We start from the raw sequence: 19,469 nt of genomic DNA on the forward strand, positions 1-19,469 counted from the left end.
TTGCACAACCACTATACGATTCTCCACAGCATCTGTACCATTTTACATTCCCACAAATGGTGTACAAGTGTTCTCATTTTTTCACATCTTCACCAACACTTATTATTACTTTCTGATCTGTAAAATGTGGTAATCATTTTTAATCACAGCAGAAGCTCGCATTTATAAAATGTATTAAAATGAAGATATGCGATGGTAGTCAAATTATACAAACCTACCAACCTTTAGTTTTCTGATCTTTAAAATGGAGATAATCACATGTGTCTTGAATTACTGAATGAAACTAACTTACATAAAATGCCTAGTCTAGAGCATCGTCATTACATTCCATAAATGAGAGCTATGATGAGGACTGAAAATGTGGATAGAAAGAGGATGATAATATGTATCTCAAAGGATTGTCATGGGATTAAATGAGCTGGCATTTGTAAAGCTTTTAGGACAGTGTCTGGAAAGTAGCAAGTGCAATGTAAGTTTCTGTTCAATAAGAACATGATTTAAAATGGAAATATTATGGGTACTTTTGTCCTAGATAGTTCTACTGTAACATCCTCCAAGCACTTGCAATCCAACATGTCAAAAACCAAGCTGTGAGGGACCCTTCTGTGGTGGACTCAGCACAAACTCTTGTAGACTCCATCAACATACCAGTAGAGGTAAGATAAAAACAACCTCCATGTCAAAGCTTTGCTCTAAGGATTGAGACTATTTATGTAAAGATTTTAGAGCAGTGCCTGACACAGAATAAAGTTTATTTCCCTGGAAAGTTAATGGTGTTTCACTTTGACATAGTCATTCAAGGTGGAAATCTCTTTAACTTTATTTCCCTTACTTCCTCATTTCTCATGCTAGACATGTATTAACTCAGTTTTCTTCTTTTCTGTGTTCTTGATGTTCTGGCATCTGGGAAGAGACTGCACCTACCAGGGCTAGTTAGTTCTTAAAAAATAGCAAAATATTTGCCCTGGAGCATGCCTTTCTTATGTACGCTAACCAATCTAGAGCCCTTACTCTGAACCACCTCCTCTACCTGGCTCTTACATCCAAGTAGACACCATTATTCAGCCCTAACCATCAAGGTCCAGGTACCAGACAACTAGAGACAGACCCTATACCCCAGAGCCCACTGAGGTTGTTCAAACTAGCCAGTCCTACCCCTGCTTACCCTGCCTTGCCTTGCCTTTTCTGCAGTAACAACAATAAAAGCTTGTGCCTATAATTTCCTCTTGCTCCCTCTGCCTCCTGGCGGTCTCTGGTGCTACTCATGTGGCCCTGCATGGTATGGCATGCCCCCACTTCTTAGGAACTGTAAACAACAAACTATATTTCCAGTGGCATCATCTTCTGATCTGTTATTTTCACCATAGCTGAATAATGAAACCTACGTTTTAAAAAATGTTCCGACATGTTCTAGAAATTGTAAAACAATTCCAAAATGTCAGTCGCCATTTCTACTAGCATTACTATTGAACGTATCCCACAGCCAGGACTAGCGCAATATACTGTTAAGAAGCCTCCCCAAGTCTAGATTCACCTCTTTCAATGTATCAGCTCTTCCAATTGATTTCCCATCCTGCAGTTAAAAACATCTTTCTAAAATAGAAATACGATTACCTCATGTCATGCTAATAATTATTTCAGGCTGGGTATGGCCTAGATAAAATTTCCTGACCTACCCCATCACATATACATGTACAGAAACACTCCACTCCCATTCTTAAATGGGAAACAAATATGTGTGTCATTTCAAGGCATACATAACTAGACCCCATTACTAGGACACAGTGCTTAAGTGAATAGAGTAATACAAGTGTGTAATAGACAAATGCTCTTTCTTCCCATCATTTGGAGAGGAAACTGTTTGATAGTCAAGATTAGGAACTAAGGAAAAGGGCCCAGAGAAGTCCTTACAACTATGTTTTCTGAGATGTTAATACATGTATTTTATAGAAGTCTTCCTGGAAATTTTTCCTATGTGTGACTGGAGAATCCCTGGTAGTGACTTGTAAAGAGGTTTCCTTTTCATGGGAAATGAATGGGATTAACACCTAATCATTTACCGACCTTAATCAAAGATATCTAGGTTCTGTGTTGCTCCTCCAGAAGGCAGACTATGTGTCAAATACAAATTAGAAACTGTAAGCCTCTTGGTTATCAGATCTTACTTGCTTATGCTGATGGACTTACCGATGCAGTATTATAATGAGGTAAGACCGTGGTGTTTAGTTACCATTATGGGCCTATTTTTCTTTTTTTTACTTTTATTTTCCATTCAGAAGTACATGTGGAGGATGAGCAGGTTTGTTACATAGGTAAACATGTGTCATGGGGATTTGTTGTACGTAATTAATCACATCTTAAGCACAGTGGTAGAGTTTTGGCCAGAGGCACAAGAAGCCACTTGATCACCTACATCCTTCATGCAGAGCCAGTTCAACTCACAACCCATAATCAGTCAGTCAACGGAGGAATCTCATGTTTGCCAGGGACCTAGAAGAAGTGTTTGCTATTATTTGGCAGGTAATGCATATGATGTAAGAAATATGCACAAAACTGACAACTGTTAGACTAAGCTACTTGCTGTATAAACTTCCAAATTTTATTGTGACTTAACACAATAAAAGTTTTCCTTGCTCATGAAACACTCAATGAGGATATTTCTGATTGGAGTACCCCAGGTACGATTCCTGGTTCTAGGTTTCTTTTACTTCATTATACTTTCATATTCAACATGCAGCCTCCAAGTTTACTATAGAATGTGAAGAGAGTAGGGGATATCAGGTATTTAACTACCTCTGCTCAGAAGTGACATGCATTGTCTCTGCTCTCATTGCATTTGACCAAAACTAGACCCAACACAATATCAAGTTGCAAGGGATCTCTATCTTCTAAGCTTCAAGGCTCTTCCCCCTACCCAAAACTTACAGACACACAGACACACACGCACACACACTTAATGGTGAGTACCACTTCACAGCACCAATCCTATACTGTGGAAGAGGAACACAAAATTTTGTTGGTCAGCAGGCTGTATTTATGCCACAACCTTAGCATCTTATAACGTCCATTGCATAGTGATTAAAAAAAAAAGAAACAAGGGTGAGCAATTACAGTATAGCCTAGCTCAGAGAAGAAAGGTCCCATTAACTTGACATATCTAAAAACCAAACCTCATTCCATCCAACCATCTCAAGTTTTTAAGTTTCACATTTTTTCATGTCAACACCTCTCAAATCAGAATGTTTCTCATATAATTGACAATATAGTACAATTATAATTGGCAGAGATTGTTTTTCTTTCTTAGTAGCAAATAAAGTAACGGTACACCTTAAAATCAGTGGTAGCTTATATACAACAAAAATTTGTTACTTGGAAGAAAAAAAAAAGCTCTGTTCAGGTAAGTAAAAGAAACAAATAGTTAAACAGAGAAAAACAGATTTATTTTCTAAGGACTCCTTAGAACATGTATTAGACTAATGTTTATTTTGCATCTATGAAAGGAGATAGAGTACTCAATATTTCCCAGCTTTTTGACCCATTCAACCCTCTTTTATCTTTGGACACCCATTACCAGTCCAGAATCCATTAATGTGCCATGGCCCAATGCTCTTGTGGTATATAGTATAGAAAATGGTGCTTTTAAGCAAAGGCATAAAGGGTATTCTCTTGGCTCCAGGTGACTTAATTCCTGTCTCTATGGTGAGGTCTTCACATTAAGTACTGCCCTGTGAATCTCATTATTTTCCTCCCAAATGCCCTGTACATTTCAGTATGTTCTTCACAAGTACAAGAGGTGAGTGAGTGCACCCTCACAGGTAATCAGCCTACATAGTGCCATCTCCTCCCCAGACCAAAATGTCTATGACCTTTCCTGTGTTATTTTTAAAATTACTTTGAATTTCTCATCTCTTTATTATCTGCCTCTACCAGTAGAATATAAACTCCATGAGCATGGAGGCCTTGTATGATGCTCACAGTTATTAAATGCATGGGTAGATACATAGTAAGTAGTTGATGAATACATCCCCAAACAATATATCTAAATTTATTTTTAACATATAGTGAGTATCTTAGAGTATATGTCACCTCTGCATACTGAGTAATGTGACTATCTTACTAGAGGCTAATGATTATTCTGGGGCTTCTCTTACGCTTTTGTACATTCCTATATTCCTTGGGGATTCATGTACCCTAGTTCAAGCAAGAGAGAGAAGGACAGAGTTATAGCAAGTGGATTTGAAAGGAAGTTCTTTTGCAGTAAACACTATGTTTTTTCCTGAGGTAGAAAAATCCTCTTTGTCTATTTAGTCATGAATAAATACGCAAAGGACAGTTCATTGCAGGCAAGAGGGTTTTCCGTCTTTGTTCTGACTCCCAGTTTAGCCAGGGAATCCAAGTTTATTCCATTCATTCACACCCTGGAAGAGCATGGTGTCATATAGAAAAGGTGTATTGGCTCATTCTCACACTGCAATGAAGAAATACCCAAGACTTGGTAGTTTATTTAAAAACAAAACAAAACAACAGCAAAAAAAGAGGTTTAATTGACTTACTATTCCACAAGGCTGGGGAGACCTCAGGAAACTTACAATAATGGTGGAAGGGGAAGCAGACATGTCCTTCTTCACGTGGTAGCAGGAAGGAGAAGTTCAAGCAGAGGAAATGCCTGGCACTTATAAAACCATCAGATCTCATGAGAATTCACTCACAATAATGAGAACAGCAGCATGGGGGTAACTGCCCCCATGATTCAATTACCTCCCACCAGGTGCCTCCCATGATATACATGGGATTATGGCAACTACAATTCAAGATGAGATTTGGGTGGGGACACAGCCAAATCAAATCTGAAGACTATACTTTAAAACATTTAATTATCCTTTTTACTTTCTGGCATCATCATTTTTTGTGGGTGTGATTAATTTGTAACATCATTGAGTTTCCTTAAACTATACAACAAAAATAACACTATGGCCTAATTAACAATATTATCTGAGGGGTAAGTGAGATCTTGTATGTGGATGTACTTGTAAATGTTACAACTTTACCCAAATGTTGACCATAATTCATTCATTTATTTATACACCAAATATGTACGGATGGTTAACATTTTGCCAGGCACTGTTCTGGGCAGGAAGACTACAACAATGAACAAAGCAGTCCCTCTTGCTCAAGTTGAATGCATATTCTAATTAGTAGAGAGATGATAATAATTATAAATAAGTGCATTATATACTAGGTCAGAAGATGTTAGGATCTATAGACAAAAATTTAAGAGAGTGAGGGGAATGAAGAATGGTGTGCGGCATGGAAGTTTTATTTATTTATTTATTTTCTCTTTATTTATCCCTTTATTTCTGTGGGTTCATAGTAGGTGTACATACTTATGGGGCATATGAGATGTTTGATACAGGCATTCAGTGTGAAATAAACACATGATGAAGAATGGGGTATCTATCCCCTCAAGTCCTATCTCTGAGTTACAAACAATCTAGTTACACTCAAATTATTTCAACATGTACAATTAAGCTATTACTGACTTTAACCATTGTGCTATCAAATACGGGACAATCAGTGTAGGTCTTGTTGAGAAAGTGGTATTTTGAGCCAATTCTGGAAGGAGTCCCTAGCTATGCAGATACTTTGGAGAAAAACACCCCAGTTAGAATAGTAGTTCTCAACTGGAAATGATTTTTCCCCAGGGGACATGTTGCAATCTCTTGAAACAGTTGTGTTTGTCATAACTTACGGGTTGGAGGTGTTGCTGCTGGTTCCACTGAGTAGAGGCCAGGGATGCTGCTAAGCATCTCACCATGTGCTAGATCCAGGACAGTCCCCCAGCCTAAAATATCAATAGTGCCAAGGTTGAGAAGCCCTGAGTCAGAAGGATAAGCCAGTGCAAAGATCCAGAGACAGCGAAGTGCTAGAACCAACCAGTGTAGAGAGGCACAGGTTGCCAGGTAGATTACTTAGGGCATTGTAGAACATTGTTAAGACTTTGCATCTTATTAATACATGCCCAACTTCCCCAAGTAGGCATTTGTTACTTTTTCTTCTGTCCTCCCAAAGCAACTGTCTCTCATGTTCAAGAGGGCTTATCTTCCTTTCCCACTAGGCTTTTAGCCCCCTTGTGACAGAAGCCAAATCTAGTGCATCTCTGTGCACCCTATGCCTATCATAGTGCTCAATAATACCTAGGAGAAGTTTGATGCGTGTTAGTTGTATGAGTAATTGTGAAAATCACTCCTGGTAATAGTATCAGTTGACTTGGGTCTTATTTTATATAAAGGCTAATAAGATCCAAGTGAGGACAGATTGAATCTGTTACATTCAGAGTTGTAGCCCTAGTGTTTATTTGTCATCAGTACACGATAAGTGCTTAATTAACACTAAATGGAAGCAGGAATGAGTAGATTACATATAATCAGACATTTTTTTAATGACTGGTCAATCACATTTCTCCTCTTTTTAACAACTTCCACTGAGAAAAAGAAGGAAAAATGTAAAAGGAATTTATTCTGTCTTTTACTAGAAAACAACCTGTGACAAAATATTTTGAGCTGGTATCTGATGCAATCCTAAGCTAGACTTGCAAGTCACCTTACAATACATCACTGTGGACAGCACATGCTTGCATAACCCAGGGGTGTATGACATGTGTTTTTGGAAAGAATGGGGTAAAGACATGAGTTACTTACATTATTTGTCAAGTAACTTGTTTATTCCACAATTACTCTTCTTTTCTTCTACCTTCCACTCTGAGAAGTCTATGAATTTGGAAGTAATCAGACTGGGAAATGATGGACAAATATGCAAATTGGGCAAATACACATGAAGCACAGAAAAGTATCTAGTGTGTGATTTCCTTGAGGTTCAAAAGATATATTCCAATCTATACATAGTCCAAAGAATGGTGCAGGATTCAGAGCACCATCCCTAATGAAATTAACTTTTTTTTTTCATTGATCCTCGGGATGTCCTCAGCTTTATCCTTAGCTTTTGTGAGAGACCTAATATGAGCTATTTCTTCTGCTACAGAATTGTGTTCCTCTCCGACTCTGCTCCTTACTTGCTGTCTCCCACCCTGACAGACTTTTGGTCCTTAGCTCTTCTTTTCCTTCTAAAGAACAAGCGTTCTATTAGCTACAAACTTCAAAATGAATTGTTAGTTATTCCCTGCTTGGCTTGGTGTTGTTAATGGGTAGAAAGACAGAGAATCTACAAATTCTAAGGAGTAGAGGGTGATGTTAAGAGGCTGCTTTGGGGAGTTTGCAGTGAGCCAAGATTGCACCACTGCACTCCAGCCTGGGTGACTTCGTCTCAAAAAAAAAAAAAAAAAAAAAAAAGAGGCCACCTTGATAGAATAACTACCAGGTGAGTAGAAAAATTAAAGTAAACTAAAAGGTGAGGTGCTTACTGAAGGTAAAACGCTTCCACTAAATTTTTGGTATTTTATGCTGTATAAGTACCTGTCTCCTCTCTTTCTTTGAGTCAACATTTAAATTAAAAAAAGAAAAAGAAAAAACCCTCTTAGTGCCTTGGTATTAGGTTGAAGCTCTAGTGAGAAGGAAGATACAGAGATAAAGATAGAAAATAAAAGGTTAGATGTGACATTATGGGAAGGAATTGCATTCAGGGTAACATAAAAATATGTTGAGAGTACTAAACATAAATATGCTTCAATTTTGACTCTGCCCTTTTGATTTATGCCAAAGCAACCATATCTTTTTCCTTTAGCTCCTCTAGATCTCAGCACAGGGAACTGCTCAGACTAAATGTCCATTGAATGCTTCAATAAACTAATAATCTCAATGACATGGCATGGAGCAATATCTGAAATTCATGGACTCTGCATTAGATTGGAAATCCTGGCTTCCAGTACTTGCTCCATCACTTCCTGGCTGTGTGACTTCAAACAAATCACTTAACTTTATAAGCTTTATACTTGTTGCAAGGAGAAAATGAGATAATATAGGCTAAGATTATGGTAATTTTAAGATGTGTTTAGTCTATGTTAATGCTTAATATAGACTTCTCATTACTAATGTAAAAGTAACATCCACTGTATCTTTCTGATTACAAACTGTTTATTCTAGGTTGGTTTCTTAACATCCTACATCGTTTCGTCAGTCGGAGGTTTCCATGACAAGAAAACACAAAGCAAACAGCTGATACAACTCCTGCTCCTTTGTATGCTGGAGTTTACTTTCAACACAACATAAATACACTTTCCAACTGAAGGAAACAGCCCTGTTTCCTTTGCTAAATAAATACATATCACCTTAAGCAGGACTCCTGATATAGAGTACGGAAGGAGGTGGTGTGGAAAGAGGTGGTGACCTAGGGCAGCAATCCCCAAACTTTTGGGCATCAGGGACCAGTTTCATGGAAGACAAATTTTTTTCCGTGATGGTTTCAGGATGAAATGTTCCACCTCAGATCATCAGACATTAGATTCTCATAAGGAGTCCAACACCTAGATCCCTCACATGTGCAGTTCACAATGGGGCTCATGCTTCTATGAGAATCTAATGTCACTGCTGATTTGACAGGAGGTGTAGCTCAGGCAGTAATGCTCTCTTGCCCACCACTCACCTCCTGCTGTGTGGCTTGGTTACTGACAGGCCACAGACTGGTACCAGCCTGCGGTCTGGGTGTTGGGGACCTCTGATCAAGGGTGTTTGGAGAAAACAAAACACAAAACTTGTCCTCCATGACTTCAGGCTGACCTCAAAGTCAATATCCTCTACAGAGTCTTCTCTGGTTCCTTCTAAAAAGCATCACCTACTCCCAGTCTCACACACTCACACATACCAATTAAAAGTTATCTTGCTTTTTTTTAGAAATATAGTCCTGGGTCTTATGCATTCTTTTCTGTATTGAAGGGCATTTTATTACAGCTCATATTCCCCCCAAATCCGGAATTTCCTCAGGATATGAACTTTGCCTTGAACATATATGTAATCTATATAGCATGTCACCTTGTAGTAAAAATAGACTAAAGGAAGAAAGAACGAAAGGAAGGAAAGAACAAAGAATGGAAGGAAAGAAGAGAAAGAGAGAAAGGAAAGGAGAAAGAGACTGAAATGAATGAACGAACTTGATAGCAGGATACATTTTGAAAAGTAAATATTGGGAAACTATATATAACACAACTTCCCCAAACAAAATAAAATGATTTGACCCTATAATAAAGTACAATGGGAAGCGCAAGCATGATGCAACTAGAAGAAAAATACATCCTCATTCTCCAGGAGCTTACATGACCACTCTCCCCACTTCCTTCTTCTGAGGTGATCTGTACGCCACTATCATGGCCTCACAGTGAAGCCCATAGGCCCAGCTGCCTTGGAACTTCTCAACCGTCATTTGCGCCATTTCCACCAATCACAAGCATTTGCTTCTACCTCTGTCCCAGCCCAACTGAGGAATGCATGCCAGGGGACTAGCCATTCTAAAATCTCCCTTCTGTTCTTGAAAAGTGGTTTCCACAGAGGTAGTTTATTCGTATCCAAATCCCTCACCTTTAAATGTGCTGAAGAGTGAGTTTGAAATTAGACTCAGAGCCATATGGCAAAGCTGAGGGCAACATATGGTTGCAGAATGCTCAATGCTGATCTATAGAATCTTTAAGTGCGCCTTCCATCTCTCTTTACACAGGAGGCAATGGTAAGATTGGAACACTGTATTTTGAACTGCCCTTTCATGTGGGAAAATGAAATTCATAATTCAGCATTCCTGATCAACTTATTTTAGGTTTTTTGGTCATGGTGGGTGTGGGGTGAAGAATATCTATACTCCTACTTATGATCAATGGGATGTAAACTGTTAGGAGATTCAGTCTGTAAACCGGAAGTATAATGTGTCCAATAAAAATGCGAGTTTAGGTCAGCTGTACTAAGTCTCACCTACAGATTTCAGTCATGCTCCTGTGAACTGCAGGTGGGGACAAATCTGTCCCATGCAAACAGGGAGCATACTGTGCTGCAAGTAATACAATGGGATGATAAGGAGAGAGACAGATTCTGTGGTCAAAACATGAAAATTGAATTTATTAACAAGCTGAAAAGTCTGAAGAGAAGGGCATTATAAAAGAAAAGTGGTAAATCATGTATAAGAAATCAAAGAGAAAGAAAACACATGCACAGGAAAGTAGATAATTGGGAACATATCTCTGAAAATGCTAGTCCACAGCATGTCCTGCCCACCTCACTCCACTATCAATATCACCATTACTGCAAAGACAAAGAATATTACCACTATTTAGTCAGAGGCCAGAAAACTTGGCTGGGCCAATTGGTATGGGTTTGACCATGTTCTACCATTATATGGAATCAAATTGCCGAGAAGGGAAGCTCTTCTTGCCGTGAGGCTAAAGAAATCACTTTTTAAAAAATTGTGAAAACTAAAACTTGGATATACACATGCACTTTTTCATATAGCTAAATCCCGCAAAGCTGGGATTCAAACTTAGTTTTAAAAAAAATCCAGTTTTATCATTACACTGTACCATCAGACAAATCAACAAACAATTAAGCAATGGGGAAACCTTTAGTGGAGAAAGTCATCACAAAATACCCTGGGAAAGAAGGACACACACGGAAAGAAAAGGGTCTAAGACATCTGAAATACAGCGAATCTGTGTGATTCTTATCATTTTAACTATTGCCATCACTGAGGTCCAGTGAGTATATAAGTCAGGGAGTCACTTTGATAATGATACAACACTAAACTGTCACTGATGTCCTAAACAGCTATTGAAATTTACAACTCACTAAAGTGTACAATTCAGTGGTGTTAATTATATTCATTCATATGTTCAACTACAACCACAGCCACCTTTAAAGCATTTTCATCACCACAAACAGATACCCCTAACCCTTTAACTCTCACTCACTTCCACTGTGATAATGGAAGGATTTCATTATCCCAGCCCCAAGGAAACATTAATCTACTTTCTCTATATATAAATTTGCCTATTCTGTATATTTTATATAGATAGAATTATATAATGTGTGGCATTTTCTGACTGGCTTCTTCATGTGGCATAATGATTTTAAGGTTCATCTGTGTTATATTAACAGTATGCATAAGTTACTTCATCCTTTTTTATAACTGAATAATATTTCGCTATATGCATATACTAGAGTTTATCCTTTCACTAATTGATGAATATTTGATTTCTTTTCACTTTTGGCTATTATGAACAATACTGATACAACATTTGTGAATAAGTTTTTGTGTGGGCATGTTTTCATTTCTCTGGGATATACACCTAGGAGTGGAACTGCAGAGTAATATTGTAACTCTGTTTAACCATTTGAGAAACTTTTAGACTGTCTTCCAAAGTGACTGCCCTATTTTACACTACTACTAGCAATGTATCAAGATTCCAACTTCTGCAACCTCACCAACGCTTGCTATTGTCTGTTTATATCTATTGTACTGGATATAAAGTGGTATATCATTGTTTTGATTTTCATTTTCCTCATGACTAATGATGCCAGGCATCTTTGCAAGATTTTATTGGCCTTTTGTATATTTTCTTTGGAGAAATGTCCATTCAATTTCACTGTCCATTTTCTAATTATTTGTTGTTTTATTATCAAGTTAGAAGTATTCGATATATATTCTGGATACTCATTTCTTATGATATACATGATTTGTGAATATTTTATCCCATTCTGTGTTGTCTTCACTTTTTTGATTGTGTCCTTTGAAAAAAATGCTTTTAACTTTTGATTTCCAAATTACCTGTTGTTTCTCTTGTTGTTCTTGATATAATGCTTTTGGAATTATATCTAAGAATCCATCACTAAATCTGAGGCAACAAGGATTTATCACTATGTTTTCTTATAAAAGTTTTCTAGCCATAGCTCCTACATTTAGATCTTTGATTCATTTTGAGTTCATTTTTGTATATACTGTGATGTAAGAAATCATTTGTTTGCATGTGACTATCCAGTTTCCCAGCATCATTTGTTAAAAGACTATTGCTTTCACACTGAATGATATTGGCACCCTGGGTGAAAATCAGTTGACCATAGATTTATCTCTGAACTCTCAATTTTGTAATGTTTATCTACTTGTCTACCCTTATGCCGGTACCACACTGTCTTGATTATTGTTGCTTTGCAGTAAGTTTTGAATTCTAGAAATGTAAGCTATTCAAATATATTCTTCTCTTTCAGATTGTTTTGGGTCTCCTAAGTCTCTTGAAATTCCATGTGAATTTTAGAATTAGTTTGTTAATTTCTACAAAGAAGCCAGCTAGAATTTTGATAGGTATTGCATTGAACCTGTGGATTGATTTGGGAAATCTTATGGTTTTAACAATTTTAGGTCTTACAATCTGTGAACATAAGGTATTTTCTATTCATTCAGGTGTTCTTTAATTTCTTTCAGTGATATTTTACAGTTTTCAGAGTACAAGTTTTGTACTTATACTTTTAAGATGTACATTTATTGATATATACTTATATTTTATTAAATTTATTATTTTTATAAAATTATAAATTGTTTTCTTAATTTCATTTTCAGACTGTTCATTTTAAGTATATAGAAATGCAATTGATTTTTATGTATAATCATAAATTTTGCAACTCTGCTGACTCATTTACTAGTTTTAGTGCATTCCTTAGGATTTTCTATATATGAGACGGTATCAATTATAAATAGATATATCTTGACTTCATTTTTTTTTAACCTGGATGTTTTTATTTCTTTTTATTTCCTAATTATTCTGGCTGGAACTGCCAGTACAATGTTGGGCAGAAGTTGCAAGAACAGACATCTTTGTGCTGTTCTTGCTTATAGGGGAAAAATACTCTGTCTTTCATTATTCAATACGTTGTTGGATGTGAGTTTCTTATAGATGACCTTTGTCAGCCAAGATAATAAAGGAGAACAAGTATGTAACTACTGTTTTTGTTATACTAACCTTCTCTTGTAATATTTCTAGTTCTCGTCACTTGTATCTGTGCTTTAGAGTTCTCATCTGGAGTCCTACACCACATTTCCTTAGCCCCATACCACTTTCCTCCCATCTTCTTCCTTCATGCTCTTATTGTCACATATATTAAATTTCTGCATATTATAGGCCCAAATGCGTTATATGCATGTTATTTTATAAAATTCCTTAAATCACTTGATAAAAAAAGAAAAAAGTTATGCATTTTTACTAGTTTTTATATTTACATAATTACCTTTTGGTGCTTTTACGTGAACTCAAATTACTGTCTGCAGCCACTTTTCAGTAGAAGAACATCCTTTACTTACTTTCTTTCTTGTAAGTTAGCTCTGCTAATAACAAATAAATTCTTTTAGTTTTTGTTTACTGGAAATGTCTGTATTTCCCTTTCATTTCTGAAAGATGGCTCTGTTGAATATAGGGTTCCTTTTTAAAGTATTTAATTTGGGCATTTTAATTTTTTAAGTCTTATTTTTAATTGACAGTAATTGTTAAATATTTGTGGGGTATGATATGATGTTTCAATACATGTATACCTTATGACATGATCAAATCAGGTTAATGAACATATCCATTACTTCAAATTTTTATTGTTTTTTGTGGTAAGAACATTTAAAATCCTCTCTTTCAGCCATTTTGAAATATGCCATACATTAGCTATAGTCATCATGCTGTGCAATAGATCACCAGAACATATTTCTCTTGTTTAACTGAAATTTTGTATCCTTTGACCTTTTTTTGTCTACTCCCACTCAGCCTCTAGTACCCACTATTCTACTCTCTAATTCTATAAATTTGGCTTTTTTAGATCCTGCCTATAAGTGAGATTGTACAGTATTTGTTGCTCTTTGTCTTATTGCACTTAGCATAATGTCCTCTAGGTTCATCAATGTTGCAGGCCATGACATAATTTTCTTCATTTTTTAGGCTACATGGTATTCCATTATTTTTATAGATCACATTTTCTTAATCCCTTTGTAAACGGACACTTGAGTTGTTCCCAAATCTTGGCGATTGCAAACAATGAATGCAGACATCTCTTTAGTACAATTTCATCTCCTTTGGATATATACCCAGAAATGGGGCTGCTCCATCATACAGTAATTGTCTTTTCAGTTTTCTAAGAATCCTTCATACAGTTTTCTAAAATGGCTATACTAATTTACAATACCACCAACAGTGTACAAATGTTCCCTTTTCTCTGCATAGGATTCTTGATTAACAGGTCTTTTCCTTTGAGCACTTTAAATAGTTGTTCCACTGTCTTCTGGCCTCCATTGTTTCTGATGAGAGGTACACTGTTAATCTTATGTGTGAGGGGTGGGGGGCGATCCATTGTAAATGACAAATCATCTTTTTCTTGCTCCTTTCAAACTATTTTTCTTATCTTTAGCTTACAACATTTTTACTATAATGTGTCTATTTCTGGATCTCTGCATTTATCGTACTTGAAATTTATTGAGTTTCCTAAATGTGTAGTTTTGGGGTCTTTTTCCCAAAAAAATTGGGAAATTTTGAGTCATTTTTAAAAAATATTTTTTGTCTGATCCTTTCCTTTTCTCCTTCCCTTTATGTGCTCCTGTTGTGTACATGTTGGTAGGCTTAATGGTATCCTACATATGTATAAAACTCTTTCATTTCTCTTCAATTCTTTTTCTCTCTGTTCTTTGGAAGAAATCTTTCCTATTGATCTCTCTTCAAGTTTCTTAACTGTTTTTTCTATCTATTAAAAGTTACCCTCATGCCCCTCTAGTGAATATTCTATTTCAGTTAAACCTTTCAACTCCAGAATTTGTATTTGGTTCATTTTAATAATTTATCTTTATATTGGTATTATTTATTTAATATCAACTTTACATCTTTAATCATAGTTTCCTTTAGTTCTTTGAACATATTTATAATGGCCACTTTGAACACTTTATTTTATCTAACATCTACTCTCCTAGGCAGCTTCAGTTGCTTTTTCTTTTTACAGTGTATGGGCCATACTTTTTTTTCTTCTTCTTCTTCTTTTTTTGCACTGTTCATTGTTTTTTGTTGAAAACAGAATATTTCAGATAATATATTGTAGCAACTCTAGTTCTGTCACCTTTCTCATTGAAACTGATTGTGATTTGCTTGTATATTTCTTTTGTAACTGGTTGCTTTTTTTTTTTTTTTTTAGTAAAATCTATTCATTTACTCCCACCTACACTGTTAAGCCTCTGATGTTGTTTCTTAGTGGGTACAGTCTTAGGTGTGCCAGCATTCATTCGAGAAAGATAGTGGCGCTAGCACGGCTCTCTTTGCCTGTCTCTCTCCTGACCACACCCAGCTGTAAAACTCCACTAATTGCTGGCCGCCTGTTCTATTGTTTTCAACAATGCCCTGGGGCATAAATTCCTATATAGGCTAATCCAATAAAGTTCAGCCTCCTTTAAAGGAATAGTGCTAAAGTCATTGTTAAAGATCCCTTCTGACCACAGAAAGGTCCTTCTCAGCTGTTTCTTTCTCAATTTATCTCCGGAAAACTAGCTGACCTACAGTTTAGCCAGTATTTCCAATATATCTTCTACTATCCTCTCAATTACATTTTATCACAATGTCTACTGTCTTTGACAGAGATCTTGATTCTTTTGCAAATCAAGTCACAGATTAGGAACAGTCTGTTTGGGGAAGAGATTAAGAACTATGTGTTTTAAGGCCTTTTCCCCCACCTAGGTAAAATTTCTAAACCAGCTCTGGACAGTGAATGGTATGGTATACTTCACTATGAGTGACACCCCCCACTTTAGAAACTGAGTGCTCAGTGGATGAGGATAGCCTCAGGTCTTCTAGGCTTGCATCTCGCAGAATGAAACCACTCACTGACTTAACAAATGGGATATGGGTGATTGGAATTTTAATACTTAGTGATGAATGTCCAAGGTAGAGCCCTTATTCTATTTAGTGGGGACTGAGCAGAAAAAAAAGGAACATCCACTTTGGCCTTCACTTGCCCAGAACTTAGCCTCAGAAACAGGTAGGTGGAAGCAATATGAGAAATGATGACATCTTGCCCTAGGTAGCTCCTCAGCTGGGAGTTGTGGAGTAATAGAGGTCCATGTTCTGGAGAGCATCAGCCTAGAGTCCAGTTTCTGTCTCACTGAGCTGGGAGTGGGGAGTAAGTGAGTCTGGGTTCAGATACTATAGACAACCACTATTTCCACCAAGTCTTAGTACATTTTCTTAAATCAACGTTTCATCATTTGCCCTTTGAACCATTTTCACAGACTTTGAATGGCTGTGTGTTTGTGTGTGTATTACTAATTTTCACTGGTTTCTGAGAGGAACATGTCCACGGAGCTCCTCATGCTGCCGTATCAAAAGTGGAACTCAAACATAGGAGCTCAAACGTGGAACTTTTTGCACAAAACTTAATATCCAAAGAGTAGGGACAGTAATCACAACATAAGTGATGGGAAAGAGAAAGCAATAAAGAGGAGATAAATGGGATATAGAAAAGAAAAGAACAGCAGCAGCAAGAAAGACACTTGATGGAGGAAGAAAGGAGAGAAAGAAGATAGAAAAAAAGATGGAAGTGCAAAACAGTCATAATTGACCCAAATTAAGTCAAAGGAAACTTGATGTTTGGTCAGTGTGGAGCCACTGACATTTGTTGATACCCTCACACTGGCCTTTCATCAAATTGTGACTTACCTTCCAACATCACCCAACTATTTCATTGTTCATGTGTTGAGTTTCCCAAAGGTCATCTTGAGTTCTTGCAAAAAAAAAAAAAAAAAAAAAATATATATATATATACACACACACACACACACACACACACACAGGCTTTTCCCCTTTTTCCTCAATATATAAAAATCCTCCATATCCTTGAAGGATTAGCTGAAATGCTACCACCTCCAGAAATCATCCTTTTGTTTACTCAGAGCTGCTTTGATTGTTGCTCTATTTTCTAATTTTTCCTAATAATTTACCTCTATGTCAATTGTAAATTTATCTTTTCTTTCTCCCCTCCAGAGTGTTTTGGCTCCTGTTTATTCCTACATCTGATTGTCTGAGATACCCTCAAAGATCCTTTCACTGTATTTCTGTTTTTTTATGTTAGCCAAAGAATACTTACATTCAATAATCCTATTTTGTGGAGATATATAAATGTTAAAAACAACTGCAGAGGGAGATTTGCACAATGACATGCTCATATTCTTCCTTCCATCATATGAATGAGTAAGATTGATGAATGAATTGAATAAACGAATGTCAGAAATAATGAAATGTGCATATTATCATATTGGGAAACTAAGAAAAACAACTCAATAATCTTGAAGGAGAATGGAGTAAAGATAGGACAAAATTATTTCTATGGGCTTCAGAAAAAGAGAGGAGAGGAGGGAGGAGATAAGGGACTGATGGTGCTGGTTCCCTGATGCCCAGAGAATGGGTGCCTAGGTCTGCTAGAAATAGAACTTCTAGAAGGCAAATAGGTCTAGAAGGCTATGGTTACAAGGCCAATTTTGCTGGCTATATTCAGAGGCTTCAGAAACAAAGGGAGCGGCCAGGCGCGGTGGCTCAAGCCTATAATCCCAGCACTTTGGGAGGCCGAGACAGGCGGATCACGAGGTCAGGAGATCGAGACCATCCTGGCGAACACGGTGAAACCCCGTCTCTACTAAAAAATACAAAAAAAACTAGCTGGGCAAGGTGGTGGGCGCCTGTAGTCCCAGCTACTCAGGAGGCTGAGGTAGGAGAATGGTGTGAACCCGGGAGGCGGAGCTTGCAGTGAGCTGAGATCCAGCCACTGCACTCCAGCCTGGGCGACAGAGCAAGACTCCGTCTCAAAAAAGAAAAAAAGAAACAAAGGGAGCACATAGCTCTTCTTAAAATTGTAGCTATTTATGCCTGAGATGAAATTGAACTCTGTTTTGGCAAGAGGTGTTCTAATGTATACAAAGCAAAGAACAGCGCAGTGACTCTTGGTGGCAAATCGTACAAAACCAGAGTAATCTGTTTAAAGGTAACTCATGCCCATGGAAACAGTGGCAGGATTCGTGCCAAATTCTTAAGCAACTTTCCTGCTAAGGCCATTGGATGGAGAATTCATGTGATACTGTACCCCTCAAGGATTTTAACTAATAACAAGTAAATAAATAAAAGTAGATGTGTAAAACAATACAAAAAAAAAAAAAGACATAACAGGAAAACGATTCTATTTTTCATGTCTCTGTCACTAACATTTGCTATGTGATCTTGAGTGCAAAACAGCATCTACATCCCCACTTCAATGACTTCACCTGTAAAGGAAGGAGCTACACTAAATTTTAATTTTTTCCTCCTCAGAGTTTCTGGCATGCTATGTAAAGAAGAATGTGATAAAACAATATCAAAGGGGTAACAAATCCCCAGAAAATTTGAAAATTAGGTACAAGACTTTTTTTTTTTTAATTAAAGGAAAAAATATGAAGAGAAAATAGCTATAGCTATAAGGTGCTACACTCCATTTCGGCTTCCTAAAGGACATTCCCCTTCTCCCCTGTCAATTACATAACCAACTCGAGCAAAGAGCGTATAACTTAGAAATGTTTATTTTTAACAAAGAGAGAAGCCTGGACATAACGTCACAGCTTGGAAAATCTTTTCTCTCCAGAGTTTTCCGCCTGGATAATTGGATCAGCCTCATCTAACAAATGCTGCTAGCTTCTAAGTCTATGGAGAAATCTGGTTTAAAATTGCCACTCAGAACTGTGAGGGACCTTAACATCTCAATTAAATGGTTGACATAAGAACAAGATAAAAAGAAAATGAGAAAGTAGACTGAATCATTCTAAGAGAAAGGGAATTTCTTCATTGCACAAAACATAATCTTCATTTAGGCAGAGATTGTCAGAAGTTATCAGCTCCAAATGCAAACACATAAAAGTTCAATAACAAATAATTCAACAACAATAGGCATCACATTTCTACATGGAGGATTGAAAATTCAATGTCTAACTATACAAAGGAAACTGGAGCACTTTGGACTTCTCCCAGATCTCAGAATGCGTCTCTCCTGGGTTTACAGTAAGGAATCTCCCAAATTAAGTCTGACTTCTAAACAATAATTTGCCAAAAGCAATATCTGTCAAATGCCAATAAAATTTCAGAATCCCACTGACATCAAGAAGGGAAGATACCTTATAAGAATATTCAAGGGATATGGATTCATCGAATCCAAATTCTAACCTTAGAAAACATTTTCACCTAGAGTTTCTTCTCTGTTCAAAAGTCACATGACATCACCTACTGAAGGAAGAATGTATTTCTAAGGAGAAAGGGAGGAAGTTACAATGTTCTCCTGAGTATAATTCCTCCCCAAACTAGTGAGGAAAGATTCTATAATCCTTGGTCAAATGGTTAAATGTGGGAGAAATAAATAGTGAGGACTAGACAGCAATTCATATAGCATTCATATAGAAGTGCAATGTCATATTCCACTTGAGCGAAGGTATCACGGCAGAATGGAAATGGAACAGGTTTTAGA

Source organism: Rhinopithecus roxellana, chromosome 16, assembly GCF_007565055.1.
Source record: "Rhinopithecus roxellana isolate Shanxi Qingling chromosome 16, ASM756505v1, whole genome shotgun sequence".
Lineage (NCBI taxonomy): Eukaryota > Metazoa > Chordata > Mammalia > Primates > Cercopithecidae > Rhinopithecus > Rhinopithecus roxellana.